Source organism: Phacochoerus africanus, chromosome 10 (genome assembly GCF_016906955.1).
Source record: "Phacochoerus africanus isolate WHEZ1 chromosome 10, ROS_Pafr_v1, whole genome shotgun sequence".
Taxonomy (NCBI): domain Eukaryota; kingdom Metazoa; phylum Chordata; class Mammalia; order Artiodactyla; family Suidae; genus Phacochoerus; species Phacochoerus africanus.
Window position 1 is genome coordinate 1,952,169 of NC_062553.1, and position 19,730 is coordinate 1,971,898.

At 56.3% G+C, this 19,730-nt stretch overlaps 1 protein-coding gene across 4 annotated transcripts in view; it reads left to right on the forward strand.

Annotated features, from left to right (window-relative positions):
• The first annotated feature begins 3,677 nt into the window (after positions 1-3,677).
• RGS12 (regulator of G protein signaling 12) overlaps positions 3,678-19,730 on the forward strand; it is a 113,086-nt gene continuing 97,033 nt past the window's right edge. For 3 of the 4 annotated variants that reach the window (XM_047797939.1, XM_047797940.1, XM_047797941.1), the window contains exon 1: positions 3,678-3,725. The gene's annotated coding sequence lies outside the window, so the exon portion shown is untranslated. The remainder of the gene's footprint in view (positions 3,726-19,730) is intronic. The other variant, XM_047797942.1, reaches the window with a different exon arrangement.

Genomic DNA, 19,730 nt, shown 5'->3' on the forward strand with positions numbered 1-19,730 from the left:
ACACTGACGCGGGACACCACCGTTGCACACCTGCAGCAAGGCGGACACTGGCCACCAAAGCTGTGAATTGCTTATTTAATAAGATTCAATTAATTTTTCAACAATCAAACAAAATTTCCCATGTAAATACGTTAAAAGATCGTCGGGCAGGACTGATGATTGTGCTGCGGTGACGCATAAAGGAGAAAGTAAACAAGGCACAATTCTGGCCCGAAACCCAGGCGCGTCCTCTGTGCCAGCTCTGGCACGGAGTCTGAATGCGTTACGGGGCATTGTGACATCAAGGGTGCCAACATCGAGGACATGCTCCCAGATAAGGAGGCGATTGTCATTGACGGTTTCGCATCTGTCCAAAGATGGAGCATCTTGAGGGAACACGTCTCATAGTTGACCTTAAACCCACCCTCAGCAACACAAGAAGACTGTCAATTAAACGTCGTCGAAGCAATTAGATTTAATTTATACGGGATCAGGCTGCATTAGGAGAGTTAATGAAGGAGCAGAATCTCCTCGGCCAAAGATGGATTTGGGTTTCAGAGGAATATGAAACTGGTTTCAAACGGGCTCTGGTCTAGTCATTTGGTGTTTTGGTTGCTATTGATAACATTAGAAAAAGCTTCCCCAAAACGAGAGAGAAAATTAAACAAAGTTGTCTAGTTCAAGTTTAAAAAATTAAAAACTGGAGTTCTCGTTGTCGTGCCGCGGAAATGAATCTGACTCGTATCCATGAGGTTGTGGGTTCCATCCCTGGCCTCGCTCAGTGGCTTAAGGATCCGGCGTTGCCGTGAGCTGTGGTGTAGGTCGCAGACATGGTCAGATCCCGCATTGCTGTGGCTGTGGTGTAGACCAGTGGCTGTATCTCTGGGTAGGATATGATTCAGCCTTAAAGAGGAAGGTAATTACACCTGCTAGACACGGATGAACCTTGAGGACTTTAAGCGGAGTGAAATAAGCCGGTCACAAGAGGACAAACACGGTTTGACGCCAACAATACGAGGTCCCTGGGGAAATTGAATTCAAAGAGACCGAGAGTAGAAGAGTGGGTGCGAGGGGCAGGGCGGGAGGATGGGGGTCAGTGTTTGACGGGCGCAGAGTTTCTGATTGACAGGATGAAGCGTTCTGACGGGGGTGACGGCTGCACCATGCGAATGCACCTGATGCCACTGAGCTGTCCCTTAACAATTGCTAAGACGGTGCGTGCTGTTTGACTGTCTCACCAAAACTAAAACAAAGAAAGCCTGGAGAAGCCCCATGTCTTGAGCTCTATGTTTCAGTTTTGTTCTTCTACAGGAATTTTGTCAAGGTGGAAAGGCAGAAGCCATTGTATTGAACATTCTGCGGGCTTTGCTTGTATTTATTAGATGAGCTCCCCGCCCCTGCTCCCCGCCGCCCCGTGCTGTGACTCTGGGGCCACAGGTACAGGGGATGCCAGGGGAGGTCTGAAGGATGTAGGGGCCCCTCTGGGTGCTGGTGTCCCCGGCCGTCAGGGTGGCTTAGTCCTCATGGTTCTGGAGGCTGGCAGTCGGGTGAGGCCCTGCGTTCCGGGTGGCAGACGCCTGCTTTGTGCTGTGTCCTCATGCAGGACGTGGGGCGAGGGAGCTCCCCGGGGGGGTCTCTTGGGGTCAGGTTTTAACCCTGTTCATGGGGCTCCACCCTCAGGACCTAGCCACCTGGGGACACAATCCTTCTGACCCCAGCCCCAGCCGTAGCTGGGTGCTCAGAAGGCCACGTGGAGGGTCTGGGAGGTGGGAGGCCCCACCCGTGTCACCACACTGCTGGAGACATCTGAGGCGGTGCTGGCCAGCGGGGCTCCCAGAGTGGCCGCAGGAGCCTGGTGGCGGGAGGACGAGGCCAGGGGACCCCCTGCCCTGGGGCGTGATGCCCCTGGGGTCAGAATGGGGCGGGCAGGTGGTTGTCTGTGTGGCAGGTGGATTGTAAAGGTAGGAACAGCTGCAGCATCCCCACCAGGCCACACCTTTCCTGGGCCGACACCCCCCGGCCCAGGGGCCCAGCAGGCCCCTCCTCCTCAGTGGGGAGCACCCGGAGAGCCACCCCAAAGCCGTGGGTCTGCAAGGGCTGAGGTGGGAGAGCTTGGGAAAACCGCAGAGCTCGGCCTGGGGAGCGTCTATTACCTCTCGGGACAGGATGGCTCTGTTGTGGGGGCCCCTCCGGGGAGCCCATCATGACATACACTCTCTTACAGGGCACTCGGTGCCTCTCTCATGGCCGTATCACCTCCAAATACCATCCCAACGGGGAATAGGCTTCGAGGTGTGAATTTGGGGGGGCACGTTCAGTCTGTGGCTGTGCTGTTGTGGAGCCGCAGAGCCTGAGAGCTCAGCAGAGCACAGCAGCCCTCCTGGTGGCCAGCACCCTCCCCACAGCAGCTCCCAGCTCTGCATGCGCATTTGCATCTGCAAGTGTAAGGGGAAGACGCTTCCGGACAACTCGTCAGGCCGTGAGAAATTTGTCGTTTTGGGAGCATCGAAGGGAATGTGAAGCATAACTTAGGATTCTAGGATTTTCCCTCGTTGGTGGAGGGGTTTGAAGAGGGAGGGTTGGTGTATGTTTCACGATGATTTAATATACACCCAGTAGACTCCAGCCAGACTTGGGTGCTGGCTGCTTAACTGAAAGTCGAGGCCTGACTAGTTGGGATTCTGGGCTTGTACAATAAATGCCCAGCAGACTGTTTCCTGAAAATACTCTGGCTGGTCACTATGACTAAAACGGTTGGAATTTCCAAAAAAGTAGTGACTGCTGAGGAAGAAGAGAACTGGAGGCAGGGGAGAGGCAACCCTGGTCGGTCTTCTGTGGGACAAGGCTGGGTGTCTGGACAGGTGGCGGGGAGGAACAGGCCCCCTCGGAACCTCCGGGGCACCGGCTGCCTGGCCCCTCCACCCTGTTGGCGTAGTAGGGGGTGTCTGTGCCCTTCCCTCCCGCTTCCCTTCCTTAAAAACAAACCAGGTTCCCGGTGGAACGCAGTCTGCCCCAGGAGGGGCGGGGTCCCCCAAGCGGAGGGGGGCGCGGAGGAAGTGTCACCAACGCCCTTGGGAGGGCGTGAAAGGAGACCGGGGAGGACGCGGGAGGGAGCCCGGGCTGGGGGGCCTGGGAAGGCCGAGGCAGGAGGGGAGCCGGGCCTGGGGGGGCCAGGGCGTCAACAGGCAGAGCGGGACCAGCCACCTCGCAGGCAGCGGAAGTCCCTCCCCAGAGCCGGGAGGTCCCGCCCCCCGAGACCCGCCCCCTCAGCCCCGCCCTTCACTTCACAGCCACGCCCCTCTTCCTGTCCCGCCTCCTGCAAGCTCTTTCCCTCGTCTTTTTCAACACTCGCCCTGGAAGCACCACCCCCGTCCTGTCCATTAGATGCCGTCCATGAGTGGGCTCCACAGACCGTGCATTCCGGCCCCACCCTAAGGGCCGCCCCACGACGTTGGAGGCCACAACCCCGCCCACCTCGCTCCCGGAGGGCGCGCTCCTCCCTCGACCCCGCCCACAGCCCCCTCCCCTCAGGCCGCGCCCCCTCCGCGGCTTCGCCGCGGCCGGCCCCGTCCTCTCAGGAGGTACCGCCCCTTGCACGGCCTGGTCCTGCATCTCCGCCCCGCCCACCAGGCGGCCACGCCCCCGAAGAGCCACGCCCCTCTCGGCCCCGCCCCTCGGCCCCCGGCGACTGCGGCGACCGTTGGGCGCGCGGGCGGAGCGGATCGCGGCCGGAGGGCGAGCGGCCGGTAGGTTGCGGGCCGGGCGCTGGCCGCCCCGCCTCCACTTTCTTTCTTCCCCGGGCGCGCGCTCGCGCCCTCCGCGGCCCGCGCCGCCCTGCGGGGCGGAGGGTGCTGGGGCGGCCGGCTCCTTGGGGTCCCGCGCTCGGGGCCGCCGGCCACCGCCGCCCGCCTTTTGTTCCCGGGCCCAACTCCAGGCCGGGCTGCGGGGCGGCCGCGGGGCCAGCCCGGGCCTGGGCGGGATCGAGGGCCGGCGCCGGGGTCGGGCGCTGGCGGCCGAGGGCGCGGGCCTGCCGTGCCCACCGCGTCCGCTCGGACGTCGTCCGGGCCGAGCCGCTCGGGCTCGCGAGTTTCCTGTCCGACCTCGCAGGCGGCCGCATTGTTTGGCCAGAGGCCGTCTCCAGAGACCCCAACTCTGGAAGCAACTGCAGCAACTCCGGTGCAGTGCCAGGCGGCTTCCCGTCCCAGGCCCCGTGCTCAGCGCAGGGTGTCGGGGGTGCCACAGCGAGGCCCCAGAGTGGAGGCGTGTCGACCGAGTGGTCCAGCGTATAGGTGTAGACAGAGTGTCTGGAGTTGTGGGGTGTAGACACAGTGGCCCAGAGTTGTTGGGTGTAGGCAGAGTGGTCTAGAGTGTGGGTGTAGACAGTGGCCCGAAGTGTAGGTGTAGACAGAGTGACCTGCAGTTGTGGGTGTAGACAGAGCAGCCCTGGGTGTAGACAGAGCCCTGGGGCAGGCAGCCACTCTGTCTGTGCTTCCCCATTGCTGGACTGGGCTTGGAATGGGACCTGCCCCGGGCCCCTCAGGGTTGTGGGTGGGTCTCCCGCCACATGGTCAGTGTCTGTTGCTTTCGTGGTCGCCGTGTGCCGTGATGGGAAGGGCACTTGTAAGGTCGTGGACCTGCAGGCAGGGACAGCGAGGTGGCTCCCCTTCCCGGGAGAGGAGCGGGGAGACACCCCACCCTGGTCTGCGGCAGGAGCCTGAGCAGGTAGTGGGAGAGGGCGACGCGCAGGGGAATGTGTTTCAAGTTTTACTTTAGAAACAGTTGTCACAGTGCGAGGTTTCGTCCAAACGCCTCCTGCCTCGCTTTTTGCCAAGAGGGGATAGGCACGGGGTGCCCGGCAGAGGACCTGGGCCTCAGGGGTGCTCCTCAGATGGGAACATCCTGTTGAGGAGGCGCCCACAGCAGGCACTGGGTGATGGTGATGGGCAGAGGTCGCAGGGAGGTCACCAAAGACGAGGGCTGGACATGTTGAGCGGACCTGTGGGAGGGCACAGGGTGGCAGTGTGGTGGGCAGGGTCAGGAGGCGAGAGGGAGGTGCCAGTGGCCAGGCGAGGAGCAGCTGGGGGCGGGGAGGCTGGGGCCAGTGTGGCCCTGGCGAGGTGGGGTGGGAGGAGCACGTTCACTTTCTGATTATATTATCTTTAGACCTTTGTCTTTGTCTGAAATAGCCAGACAAGACAGTCGGATGAAGGCAAACAGTGTGTAGTTAAGACTTGGCACGTGCCATGCAGCGAGTCCTCCAAACAGCCAAGCCAGAGCCATTTACATTTGCTTTGAATTTGGTGGGATTCCCATAAACATTTTCCTTTCTAATTAGCTCTTGTACAAGCTTCCCGTGGCTGCTGTAACAAGTAGCACCAACTTAGTGGCTTAAACAGTAGAAATGCATTCCTCACAGTTCTGGAGGCTGGAGATCCTTTCGGCTTCTGGAGGCTGTCCTCAGGCCTTGGCCCAGGACCCCACGTCACATCCCCGGTACCCCTCCTTCCGTCCTTGCCACCTATCTTCACACCCCCCTCTGTCCCCTCCCACAAGGACACGTGATTGTGCTCAGGCCTCTCCAGGACCCTCACCCATCAGAGGCTCTTTAATGCGGTCACACCTGCCAAGCCCCTGTGGTCTATAAGGTGACATCCACGGTTCTAGGGCTGAGGACCTGATGTTGCTGGGAACCTCCCTGACTCTTTTGGAAAGGACGTGATCTCTCCTGGCCTGTGCTGGGGAGCAGCCACCTCGTACACCTCTCTGGCGTCTGTTGAGGGGCTGCGGCTCCTGCGTCCAGAAGCGCCTCGAGGTGTCCCTGTTTTGCGCTGGAGGAGAGGCTGCAGCTGTCCCAGGAGAGAAGATAGGCCTCAAGTCTGGCAGATCACTCTTTTTTTTTTGGTGGTGGTGGGGGTGCTGCATCCATGGCCTGTGGAAGTACCTGGGCCAGCCAGGGATCGAACCCGTGCCATAGGACCATGCTGGATCCTTAACCCGCTGAGCCACCAGGGAACTCCAGATCACTCATTTTTACTTGGGGGATGGTGGCTACCAGCTCCTTTGGCCATGTGACTCAACCCACATGAAATGCAGTTTTACCATAGACACGAGTTTCCCTGTGGATTTTGAGGGTTCACCGGATTCACCATGACGGAGACCATGTGCTCCAGGCGAAGAACATGCATGGTTTGCCCTTTCTGCTCTCTTCCCTCTCCTTCCCAGTGGCCTTGCTGTCTTCAAACCTGTCATCGGGTCATATTCCCAATGTGTATCGCATTCTGCATATGCATCTTTTTCTATGTCTTGTTTTTGTCCCTTAACTGTGGCCTTGGCTGTCCTTACACCGGGTGTAGAGCTAAACGTACTGATGAGAGAATCAGCAGGAGCTCTCCTGTCCTGCTTGTGCCCCTCCCAGGGGCAGGCACCCTAGGTCCTCTCTCCTCAGGCCTTGGCTGCTGTTTAAGCTGCTGTCTTACAGTCTGTGTGTTTGGTTTCTCTTGAAGGTGCAGGGGAGCGCTAGCTTCCCCTCTGCCGCACCACTGCTTCCTCTCCCCCCCGGCTCCCAACTTAATCACTTCACCTTCTTTTGCCTAAACCAGTGTCCATTTCTCTCTTTTGCTTGTTATGGAACCCTGCGGTGCCGAGCCCAGCTCCTTTCTCACCCAGCCCTGGGGCTTCTTCCTATCACTAGCCCCCAGCGCTGTCCTGCCACACCCTGCTGTCCCTGTGGTGGCCCTTGTTGGCCGACGACTGTTGGGAACCCCCTGCCTCCTGCCCCGCTCTCTCTGGTCCTGCTGAGGTCTGTGCACCGGTGTCCGTGTGTCCCTGTGCTCGGGACCTCATGATCACTAAGAAACATTATGTGGATTTTTCTTTTGCTCTTGATTTTGAAAGTACATTTTACTCTTCAGTTAACTTTTAGTTTAGCTGGGTATAGAATTCTGCTGGAAAGCATTTTCTCAGACCTTTGAAGCTGTTGCTTCATCGTTTGTAGCTTCCAGCACTAGTGGGAAGCTGATGACACTGTGATTTCAGTTCTTTATGTGATCTGGCCCCAGGAGACTCACAGGCGCTTCTCATTTCCCACATTCTGAAATATCAGTTGATGACGTGTTCTCATGACTGTGCTGGGTGCGGTGGCTCCTCCAGCCTGAGCCCTGATGTTTTGTGTTATTTTTAATTTTCTTTCAGTTTTGTGTTCTTTCTGGAGCTTCTTTTATTTGGATGTTGGAATTCCTGGGCTGACCTTCTAAGCCTGATCTTTTGTTCTCCTCTTGTTTCTCTCTTTGATGTTTGTTCTGCTCTTGGGAGATTGCTTTGCATTGTCTTCTAACTCTTCTATAATTGTTTTATTTCCGTTATCCTTTTTATTTTTCAATTGCTCATTATTTTGATTTCCTTTTCTGTTTTAACAAATATCTCCTTTAATTAGAGGTGCAAGATCTTATCTCTTTCTCTCTCTCTTTTTTTTTTTTGCCTGTGCCCAAGGCATGCATAGTTCCTGGGCTAGGGATTGAACCTGTGCCACAGCAGTGACCTGAGCCACAGCAATGGTAATGCTGGATCCTTAACCCACTGTGCCACCAGGGAATTCCAAGTATACTTTGAGTTTTTATTCTGTCTTCTTATCTTCCTTTTTCCCCCCCTATTTTTTTTTTTTAACTGGACTGTGTTCTCTGTAAGACCAAGGATTTTTTCCTCAATATTGTTCATGGCTGAATTCAGACACTTAAAAATTGTGCCTGGCACACACAAGGAGCACTAGACAGTGTTCAGCTCTCCTGTATAACTGACGTTTGGGGGGGGAGGGACTCTGGTCATTCTAATCATTGTTGAAAGATGTTACCCTTTCCAGCACTGACTGTGGTTGTTTATTTCTGCGAGGTCTTGCTGTACGAGGGAGAAGCTCTGTTCTTAGGCTTGCACACGTCTGTGATGATTGATTGCCCTCCTGATGAACAGAGCTTGTTTTGACCCAGGTGTCTGCTTTCGAGATGCTCCGGCCGCTGTCCCCTGTCCCCTGTCTGCCCCGTCTGGCTTTCCCCGCCTTGTACTCTCAGCCTGTTTGTGTCCTTATCTTCCAAGTGAGCAGCTCATAAAGCCCATCCTGATGGTTTCTGCTTTTGAAGGTGAACATTATCCATTTACGTTTTTAGTGTTTAAATTTCCTTCATATTGAAAACTTTTATTAGCTAATAAACAATAAACACAGATTCTCCCAAGCAGCTGGGAGATGGGGTGGGGCAGAAATAATATTTTGGAACACTCTTAATGCCAATTTTTTTGGCTGCACCCATGGCATGCAGACGTTCCCGAGCCAGGGATTGAACCCATGCTACAGCAGTGACAACGCTGGATCCTTAACCCACTAGGCCATCAGGGAATATGCCTCTTAATGCCAGTTTGTAAAAAGTGTTCATTATAGAAAACACTCGACTGGATAGAGAGTAAACAGAAGAACACAGGGAACTCCCAGGCTCTCGTCAGTCCCCTGCAGTGAAGGTGGCATCCTGCGCTTCCCGTCTCACCTTGACTCAGGCTCCTCCTCCCTCCTCTTTTGTCAGAGCTTTTCATTTCTCCTTCATGTGACTGTTCCTAGGGCTGATTTGTGTCCCTACTTTGTTTTCTCTTTGTCCTATTTGTTGTCGTTGCTCTTTTTTCTTTCCTGTCTTATTTTGGGTTAATTAAATGTGTGCATATATATGTGTACACATGCAGATATACGTACATGTTTGCATTCATGTATGTAACAGATATGAATATAAGTACATATGCACATACATTTTCCTCAAAGATATGAAATATACAGACCCATATTTTATATATTTTAAGTATGCCATCTTAATTCCTTTATGGCTTTTTGGCTGTACCTCTCTGTATTACTTCTTAGTAATCTAAAATATGTTCTTAACTTATTACAGTCTGTTTAGAGTTAATTTTGTAACACTTTACATAAAATGTAAGAGTTTTGTAATGGTAATAAAAGTTTCATTTATCCCCCTTTTGAGCTATTTGTTGTCATTCGCATCATATCTACATATGAACTGTACAACACTGTTAAAATTTCTGCTTTAAAGAGTCGCATGTACCTTAGAAAAATTAAGAGAAAGAAAACAATGTTTTGAAATATTTATTCACACATTCACCGTGTCTGTTGTGTTTCATTCCCTCTCGTGGATTCCAGTTTCCACCTGGTGTCCTCCTCTTCAGCTCGAAACTCTTCCTTGAGCATTTCTTGCCCGTTAATGACAAATTCTGCTGAGTGTCGTTGATCCGAAAGGCCTTGATTTTCCTTGAACTTTAAAGGATCTTTTCGGGGGGTGTCTTTCCCAGCCCCCGACCCTGCCGCTTCCTCTCCTGGCTGCTGTCAGTGGAGCAGGCGTGGCCCATCAGTGCTGTGCTGTCCCCGTGTGTCACAGGGTGACCTGCTCCGGCTCTTGTCTTGGCCTTGGCCTCCAGCTCTTGGACGGCGATGGGGGGCGGGGGAGGGTGTTCTCCTGAGCTTCCTGGATAAAGAAGTTTACAGTTTTTCCCCGGATTTGGGGAAGGTCTGGTCATTGTTTATTCGGCTATGTTTTCTGCTGGATTTGTTCTCTTTCTGGAACGCCTGTCACACCGATGGCTGATGTTTGATATTGTCCCACAGGGCATTCGGGCCCTGTCCTGACTTTAAAAATCTTTTTGTCTCTTTTTCCTCTTTTTTCTTCCATCTCTAATCTGCTGTTGAGTCCATTTCATTGAGTTTTGAAATTTTGGTTATTGTAGTTTTTATTTCTGCAATGTCCACTTCTTTTTTATAGTTTTCGTTTCTCAACTGAGCTATGCCATCTCTTTACTGTGACTATGTTTTGCATTAAATCTGCGAACACACTATATTAGCTGCTTTAAAGTTCTCACGTGCTAATTTCAACTCCTGGGTTATCTCAAGATCAGTTCTTATCGGCTTCTTTGTCTCTTGACTGTCCCTCGTGCCTCTCTGTTTCTCTGAACATCCAGTCCTATTTGACTGTGTGCTGGACGTCGCGGGTGGGCCACTGCCCTTTCTCCTTTCTGAAGAGCTCTGAGTGTGTCCTGAAGTTAATTTGTCAGGACTCAAGACGGAACCCTGCCATGCTCTCTCTGGTGTGCTGGGACTGATGGCTGCCTCCTTGGGTGTGGGCTCCTGGGGGCGCTGGCCCGGGGCCTGGGCAGAGTTTACCAACAGGTTTCAGGGCTTCCTCCTGTCCCCCTGTTTTCCAACCACCTGCTTCTGACTAGAAGCTGGAGGAACACAGCCTCCACCAGAGCCGTGGGCGGGTGTGCACCTGTCTCACCCAGCACAGCCCTCTTCCTGCAGAGCTAACTCCCTCTGGCTTCTGCCTGCTCCCCCAGCGCTCCAGTACCTTCAGGTGGTTGGGGTTTGTATCTGCAACTTGATTTAGCAGCACAGGAGACTGCGTGGCGCTTTTCACATCACTGTGGACCTCCCGGTGCGTGGCTCAGCAGCCAGGCTTTGATCTTTGAGGCGTCCTGGGTTCTCACCTAGAACCAATCAAGGCAGGAAGCCACGCTAGCCTAAAAGAAAGCTTGTCCTTAGCAAGTCCCAGGTAAGGGGAGGTCCCGGTGCTTCTTCTCTGTGCTTCTCAGATGTGTGAAGGCACGTGGTGGCCAGGACGCCGCCCCCTGCCATGAGCTGCTGAGGGATGGGGCCGGTGCTGTGGTCCACTGACCTCTGCAGGGTGCAGGTTCCCTGGGCCACGCTCTGTCTGTGGGCTGAGGCTTGGGTGCAGATCCCTGCCCTTGGCGCTGTGCTCTTTGCCCAGACTGACGTCGGGCAAATGGCTTTTGCATTCCAGCTTGTCTGGAAGATCGGCTGTTGTGGGGATGAGCTGGGATGGGGCTGTGAAATGGTGGGGACTGACACATCCAATGCCCCTGGGCACATCCTGCCGGGCTGTACTGCGTGCCAGCCTGCGGCTCTGTGACTCCTGAGTGTAGTGCCCCAGCCCGGCCCAACACACATTTTACCCAGAGGCACTTGGGCAGTGAGGTGCCCAAACTGTCCGCTCCCCAGACCCCCTCCTTGGTGGCCCGGCTCCAGCCCAGAGGGACGGGTGCGAGGAGTTAAGGTTAGCAGCCGGCCGCCTCTTCTCCCTGGGTCCCTGCTGTATCAGTTTCCCGTGGCTGCTGTAACCGAGCACTGCCACCTGGGCGCCTTAAAACAGCCGGCGTTCATTCTCACCTTTCTGGAGGCAGGTGTCCAAATCCCTGAGTTGGTTGGGCCGTGTGGGTGTCTGTGCCAGCGCCTGCAGGGCCCAACCCCTCTGGAGCCCCAGTAGGGGTCCTTCCTGCCTCTCCTGGCTCCTGGGGGCTGTTGGTGGCCTCTTGGCTCCAGCCTGTGCCCCCGTCTTCACATGCCCTCCCCTGTGCGGGAACGTCCCTCTGCCTCCCTCTTATAAGGACCCTGTGGTGGCATTGAGGGCCCCGGGATACTCTGGGGTCATGTCCCCATCTCAGAACCTTAGCCTAAGCCCAGCTACGAAGACCCTTTTTCCAAATACGGTCACACGTCTGGGCTCAGGAATTAGGGCCTGATGTCTTTGGGGCCACGATCAGCCCACTGCGCCCTGCCTGCACCTGGGAGGGGAGGAGCCGCAGGGGGCCCGAGGGGGCGGGGCCTCCCAGCACGTGACCAGCTCTGGCCCCACCCCTCCGCAGGTGCCAGGGGACGTGGCCACCTGCAGTGCAGGCCCAGGCGCCCCCAGACCGAGGGCTTGCAGAGTGACTGAGGGAGGCACGCGAGCAGAAGGGCCACATCCGTCTACAACGCTGCCCTTTTCCCTCTTGAACCCGGTAGCAAACCACCGGATTTGTCTGGGGGGGTCTCAGGTAGGAGGCCTGAGATAGGACCTGTTCCTTGGAGAGGCAGATGGTTCTCAGTGGTTCCTCCGGATGCTGGGGTGAGCGAGGCGAGAGCAAGGAGAGGAGGGGGATGGAGGGCCGGGGCGGGCCTGGCGGAGCCTCCTGCCGGGGGCCTGTCGCGGGTGTGGGAGGGTGGGGCGGCAGGGGAGGGGCAGCCAGGCTCCGGCCAGGGGCTGCTGGGTCGGACCGCCCGGGCGGCAGTGTGGCCAGGTGCGGCCAGCAGCCTCCTCTGGGCCTTCGTAGTTAGATTTCCCCGATGAAACCTGCTGTGCCGTGTTTGGGACATACTTATTTGTACTGAAAAAGTTCCTCGTCTTTTATCTGAAATTCACACTTAACTGGGTGTCCTTTATGTATTTGCTAAATCCAGCAACTTCATAGTCCCACTTTGCCCAGGTTTAAAAACCACAAACAAAAACAAATATCAAGCAGAGAGAAAAAGGGAACGTCCGATAGTAACAGGAAGGAAAGCCAAGATGGTTTAACCTTCCATTTTCAAGATTATTGAGCTAGAATTTGGTTTTGGAATCAAAAGTAGTCCCCCAATTCCATCATAGATCCTGAGTCACTGTGGCTTCAGCTTGTCCTGAAATCAGTAACGGCCAGGCCGGTGCCCAGAGCCCACTAAGAGCTTGCAGGCAGGGTCTGCCTGACCAAGGCAGGGGTAGGTTGGCACCTGCCCTCGGACCCCCTCAGAGGGGCTGCGGGGGGGCTAGACTGGAGCGAGGTGGGGCTCCTGGCCCCTGTGACGCTTCTGCACAATCAGGGTTTCTGGGGTTCATGGCCTCTGTGGCAGGTGGACCCTGAGCTGACCCTTCCTGCTGCTCCTTATGACGGCAGGGCTCTGCTTCCCCTGCCGCTGGCGGTGCTTCCCTTTAAACCTGCCTCCTGGCTTGTCCCCCACGTGTGCATCGCTGCCCAGGGCGAAGGGGCTGCAGCCCAGGGCTTGGGCGGTATCTGCTGGGCTGGGGTGTGGGTGAGGGTTGGAGGAGTTGGCGGGGGTCTGGGGTGGGGTGGGGAGGGGAGTTGGGGACCAGCTGAGCCAAGGAGTGGTGGAGGGAGGGTGCGAGGGTACGTCCAGGGAAGAGCCATTTTTCAAGTGGAGTCGGGGCTATGGGAGCCCTCCTGTGTCCCCCCCCACCCCAGTCCCGTGTGTGGGGAGGGCCGGGCCATCACTGGTCACCTGATTGTAATGCCTACTGGGTGCTGCCCGTCGAGGCCACTTGACAGTTATTGAGTGAGTGAGTGAGTGAGCAGGTGGGGAGATGGACCTGCCCAAGGTGCGAGGGCAGGCTGGACCCCGCGGAGGCCCAGGAGCCTGTATCCTAGCTGGAGCAGGATCGTGTGTGGGGAGTGTGGGCGGCAGTGCCCCCCACCTGCTCTCCCTCCCCCTGCTCCCTCCCCCTGCCCCTGCTGTCCCCTGCCCCTGTCGTTGCTGTGTCACCACTGCCATCTCCCACCGGACTGTCTGGCTGCCTCCCCTCTGCCCAGCGGCTTTTTAACCGAGGCCTTTCCTAAATTCCTCCGTGGGTGGTGTCCTCATTGTGATGCGAATTAGAAAACTCACTTGACAATGCGCCTCCCTCGGTGTCTCCAGAGGTGGTGCCAAGTGGCAGCAGAGGGTCCCTGTCAGCCGGGGACCGATCTGTGTGTGCTGGGAGACGGTGTTTGTGGACACAGGTGCCTGGTTACAGCATAGGTGTCTTCTGTGTCCTCTGAGGCTGCAGGGGTCTGCCCCAGTGTCTGTGTGCGCCCAGCTGCTGTTAAATAAACGAGGCGGGGTCTCCTGCTCCTGGGAGGTCCTGTGCTTCTAGTTCTTTCTCTTATATGAGAGCTCTCACACATTTGTTTCTCCTGACTGGTTGTCATATGGTTTTTCTCAGGATGTAAGCTGTGATGCGCGGGTTTAGAATCACTCAGGAAGATTAACACGGACTTGCGTAAGGTCAAATAGCGTCTTTGCTGCTGATTTCCTTCTGCACACGTTGAAGAGAAGTGCTGGGTGAAGAGTGCTCGCCAGGCCTGGTGCAGGCAGGGGCGATGAAATATTCAAGCCGCCTGCAGGGATCCTCTTTCTCCCACAGGCCCTTCTCGGCCTCAGGGGTTCGTGGGGCTCCCTCCCTGGGGCGGGCGGTGGGCAGCTGCCCGCCCCTCTCTCTGCAGCTCAGCTGCGCTCCCAGTCCCACCCAGCTCAGTGCTGTGTACAGATTCCGTGGCGCGTGCCCGTGGGCGATGGAGCCAGGCGAGTGTAAAGCGAGCCTCCTGAACTTTACGTGGCACGTGTGCCGTCAGCCCGGCGGTATTTCTCTGACTTTAGGTTCCTTTCGGAATTCCATTTCCTTTTCACATTATTAGGCTGTGGGTGATAATTGTGTGTACGTTTTCCTGATGCCTTAAATATTCTTCGAGTTGCCAGTCTTTCATTTCTTCTGTTGTTTTCACCTCTTTCCCGATCGCTTCTATTTGCGGTATTTCCTAATCCCGAGAGCTGCTTTTCTGTTCAGCAAATTCTCGTCTCCATCCCTAGTTGCCACGTGGCGTCCAGCAAGTGACCGCCCTCTTCCTGAGACTGACCTGGAAGCAGGAGGGGACGAGACCAGACTGAAGCCTCTGATACGTGTCCTGCAGCTTGGCCTTGTGTTTTATTTGGGCTTAAAGGGTGAAAACCGAAAGAATTGCCGTTTGAAAAAAAAAAAAAATCCATGCAGAAAACTCTGCATAATAGCAAAATGCTGAGCTGGAACATTTTGGCTTATTATAAATTACTCAGCCATGCATACTAATAATTTTGGTGGCTGCTGATTTGCTTCCTAAACTTAGATTAATGTTCAGATTTGGGCTCATGGGGAGTTCTCTTGTGGCGCTGTGGATTAAGGATCTGGTGTCGTCTCTGCAGTGGTGCGTGTTCGATCCCTGGCCAGGGGTCTTCCACATGCCAAGGGCACAACCAAAAAGAAAAAAGAAAAAAAAATGGGTGACGAGGCTATCGAGGAATTGGGATAGACTCTTAGAGAACCAGGTGGGGAATTTTTGTTGGCGGAAATACTTCAAGGGGGTCCGTCTCTACCCAGGCATTTGCTCTTGTGCTAATCATAAAAACGGATGCCGGAGTTCGGTGGTGGCTCAGCGATAATGAACCTGACTAGGGTCCATGAGGATGCGGGTTCCATCCCTGGCCTTGCTCAGTGGGTTAAGGATCCGGCGTTGCCGGGAGCTGTGGTGTAGGTCGCAGATATGGCTTGGAACTTGCATTGCTGTGGCTGTGGTGTAGGCTGGTGGCTATAGCTCCCATTAGACCCCTAGCCTGGGAACCTCCATATTCCGTGGGTGCGGCCCTGAAAAAAAAAATAAATAAAATCAAAAAATAAAAAAAGGGAGGCAGCTGGGGGTGTATTTAAGAGCCCTGGGTTTGCATCCTAACCGTCTTTGTCGTGATCGCAGGCAGGTGCCTGGGCCTCGGTTTCCTTATTCGTGACGTGGGGTTATTGTATTTAGCTTGTGAGGCCTGGCTGATGATGGCCTTTTATTAGCCAGGGCTTCCCACTCCCAGGCCCTTTGTCTCTGGCTCATGCAGTGTGGTCTAACCTCATCACCGGTTAGATCGTGGGGACACTTTCCGAAGCACTTAACCATGCGTTGCTGCTTGGAAGTAAATATGGTGCCATTCTGTGTGTGTTTACAGCAGGAGTGGTTGCAGATCCAGTGATAGCATTCCTGTTTTGCTTTGCGTTGTGATTGCTGCTGTTAACGCATCACCCCCAAAACCACAGGTGTTTTCCGTGGTCAGGAATCTGGGTGAGGCCTCGCCAGTCCCTCTGCCCCAGGCCTCACTCACACAGGGTTGTGGCCAGGGTGGCGGCCGGGCTGCAGGGCTGCAGGGGAGGGGTGGTGGGTATTTGCTCCCAGGCTCACTCTCGTAGTCGTTGGTGGCCTCGGCAAATCCATTTCCAAGGTCGCTGATGTGACTGTCGGCCGGCTGCATGACCTGGCTGGCTGTTGACCAGAGACGCTGTTCTTTGCCATGTGGGCTGCTCCTTAGGGCAGCGCCCAGCCTGGCAGCTGACATCCCCCGGAGTGCGTGAGGGAGAGGGTGAGCAGGACAAGCCCACGGTCTGTGGGTCACCTCTCTTGGAAGTGACGTCTCATCACTTTCGCCGTGTTGAGCTTGTTGGAAGTGAGGAACTGGGTCCAGCCTGCACTTGGAGGAGAGGACTGGCCCAGTGGGGGGACAGCTCGGAGGCAGGATCCCGGGGCCGTCTCTGCGGCTGCCCGTTAGTGTCCCAGCCGTGGCCCCAGTGACTCATGTCCCTCCCCCACACCGAACGCTGTGCCCCAGGATCCTGCCCTGAGGGGATCGGCTCAAAGTCCCGAATCCCACCGTCTCCGTCGGCTCCGGGTGTGGATGAGGTCCCGGCTGCAGTTCCCTGAGTTCCGTTCCAGGGGAGCCCTTCCTGTCCATCCGTGGACTTGAACTCAAGACCCGCTCTCAGCCCCTCCACCCAAACGAGAGCGCGGAGCTGGGACAGACACAGGATGACGCTGGAGGCTCCTGCTCAAATGGGGCAAATGGGAGGCATCAGGAGTCCCAGGGGCACAGCAGGCCTTTGCTCCGGCCTGGAAGGTGCTGGGATCCCTTGGTAGCTCTGAAGACCTGGGGAGGGTCAGGCGGCAGGAGGCGAGGCGGCGAGAGCGTTCAGGCGAGGCGTGCAGAGGGGGGGCGAGCTGGCTGGGAGGAGAGCTCAGCTGAGCAGGGGGACTGCGGGGGGCGAGGGGACCGCTTTGGAGGCGTCCTCCCCACACGACCGCCTCACCTGTGTCACCTGCCTTCAGTTAGGCTAATTGGATGCTCGTTGGGGGCTTTCTATACACTCGCCAAGGCCTGGCCTTGTGGTCTGGAAACTCCGGTGGTCGTTTCCTTCCTTAAATAGAAGTGTGTCATTCTGCTCAGGCCTTTGACCCTCAGGACCGTCCTCAGGGCACGTGCCACGTCCTTGGGAGTGGCCCCTGGTCCTGGCCGCCTGACTCCGGCCCCATGGCTTTGCTTCTCTCGGGGAGCTGCGGGGGTCATGCCGTGTCCCCGTGGCTCCTCAGATGGGGCCGCAGTTAGCAGGACCCTGGCCCCCTCCTGGCCCCCAGGACAGGTGCTCTGAGTCGCCTGACCAAGGTCAAATGAGTGGCTGGGCCCCCAGTGTCCAGCTGTGCCGTCCGAGGTCCCTGACTGGAACCATCTGATGTGCTGTCTCAGCTGCTGCACGCAGCCAGGTGGGCTTCCCCAGGACGGGCTCCCCCAGGACAGGCCCCCCCCAGGGTGGGCTCCCCCAGGACAGCCTTCTGCAGGACAGCCCCCCCCCCCAGGACAGGTCCCCTAGGACAGCCTCCCCCAGGCTCCCCCAGGATAGCTCCCCCAGGACAGGCCCCCTAGGGGGGCCCCCCAGGATAGGTGTGCCTAGGCGGCCCCCCTGACTCCCTGGTTCTCTTGCTTGCCTGCACAGGGAAGGCCGGGGTGGTGGTGGTGGGGGGTTGACCTGTGCAGATGGCAGCCCGGCCTTGTGTCAGGAGGGCTATTGCACCTCTGGTCTTGAGGGGGAGGGGAAGGTGCTGCCCGACCAGCAGTCCCTTTAAAAAGAGCACTTCCGGAGTTCCTGTCGTGGCGCAGTGGTTAACGAATCCGACTAGGAACCATGAGGTTGCGGGTTCGGTCCCTGCCCTTGCTCAGTGGGTTAAGTGTCCGGTGTTGCCGTGAGCTGTGGTGTAGGTCGCAGATGCGGCTCGGATCCCTCGTTGCTGTGGGTCTGGCGTAGGCTGGTGGCTACAGCTCTGATTCGACCCCTAGCCTGGGAACCTCCACATGCCGCGGGAGCGGCCCAAGAAATAGCAAAAAAAATAAATAAATAAATAAAATAAAATAAAAAATAAAAAGAGCACTTCCCTCTTGGTTCCAGAGGCCACGTCTTTCAGGGAAAGTGCGGGGAATGCTCCCGCTACTGTTCAGAGGAGGGGGTTCTGGGAGCTCTGCCCACAGCGTGTCTGTCTGTCTGTCTGACAGATGGTCTGTGCCGGTGCTGCTGGGTCTGTGGGCGCCGGGGCTCAGCCCTCCCGAGGCAGCCCCTCCCTGGGGAGTTCCCATCGTGGCTCAGCGGTTGACAAACCCTATTAGTATCCATGAGGATGTAGGTTCGATCCCTGGCCTGGCTCAATGGGTTAAGGCTCCGGTGTTGCTGTGGCTGTGGTGTAGACCAGCAGCTGCAGCTCCAATTCGACCCCTAGCCTGGGAACCTCCATATGCTGTGGGTGTGCCCCCCCCCAAAAAAAGAAAAGAGACAGGCCTGGGGAGTCAGACGGGGACTGCTCCCTGCTGAGGGCAGCCGGGTCCCCGAGGGTCAGCGTCGGGCAGAGGCAGTCTCCGGCCTCCCCGTGTGTGCCTGCCTGGCCATGGCACAAGAGCGACGCGACTGGACGTGCTGCCTTTCCTGGCTGGCCACCTTCACCTTTTAGAGCTGCCGCGGGTTGAACTCCTGGAGGGTTAGCAGTACAGCTCACTCCGCTGGTGCCTGGGGAGCATGGCCGGTGTACCCCAGCCTGAACACCCCGCCCAGGCCTTCCCTTGCCTGCCGCCTTCTTCAGCAAAAGTCAGCTGGAGCCACAGCACCGGGAGGGCCGGGCTCTGCTGGCCTCTGTTCCTGAATCTGCTGGCAGGTTCTGTTCCTTCGCATAAGACGTTTCTCTCTGAAAGTTTGGTGGGACTTTTTCACTTCTCCTGCTTAGCACTTGGTGGGCCCTTTGAATTGACAGGTTTCTGTCCTCCTGTAGCTCCGGGAAATGGTCCATTGACTGCTGGACCAGCCAGGCAAGCAGATGTTACTGTGCAAACGCTGACCGCCACTAATGAATCCAGTCCATCAGCCAGGCAGCCAGCCCTGGCCCCCGTCTGTCCATTTCGCCATCCCTCCATCCGTTCATCCCTCCGTGCCTCACTCATCCACCCATCCATTCTGCACCCCCACGCCTTCGTCCCTCCGTCCCTCCCCGCACCACTGCAGCTGTGGCTCCTGGCTCCGTGGTAACTAGTTGCTCAGGCAGAAGCAGCCTGGTGGCAGACCATTCCCTGGGCTTTGGCATAATTGTGGTTTGGGACTTGTAATGAAACTGCTGTGTTTTCTCTGTGTGTGGGACCTGAGCGTGATGGCCTGGGTCCCCTGTGTTGTGGGGGTCGGGCTTGCGGTCTTCCCTTCGATGGAGCTGCTGTAGGTCCTCTGCTAGTTCTTCCAGTCTCCCGATCTCCTTTCCCACTTTTTCAAAAAAGTCAAATGAGGTCAGACATCCCACCAAATGTGAAAATCTGGCTTCAATTTTAGCTGTCTCCAAAGTTCTCCAAAGAGAATTTTGTGTTTTCCACATAATCTACACTTTGAGTCACCTAAGTAGGCCCTACATGTTTGGGGAAACCTTTCCGATGCCCTTTGTGGGGCTCGCAGTGACGGGCGAATGGAGAGAGCTTTCCACTGAATTTGCTTTCCTCTCCCAGCCCGTAGCCCCTGGACCCATGCCCTTGGCCTCTCAGTTCTCCGTGCTGCCCTGTCCCCTGGTCTTTCTGCTCTGCCAGGGAAACTGCGCCGAACTGTCCTCGAGCCCTGGCTTGTTTGTGGGTGTTTGCAGACTCTGTTTGCATGGTTGTTCCTTATTTGTAATAGCCTTCTCCTGAGGCTGCGTTTTTCTGTTTTGCAGGGCAAATACTGCATTCGTTTTATCGACGTAGAGTTAATGTACAATATTATAGAAGTTACGGGTGTACCATGTAGTGATTCACAAATTTCTTTTGTCTGTTTTTTGGGCCATACCCTTGGCACATG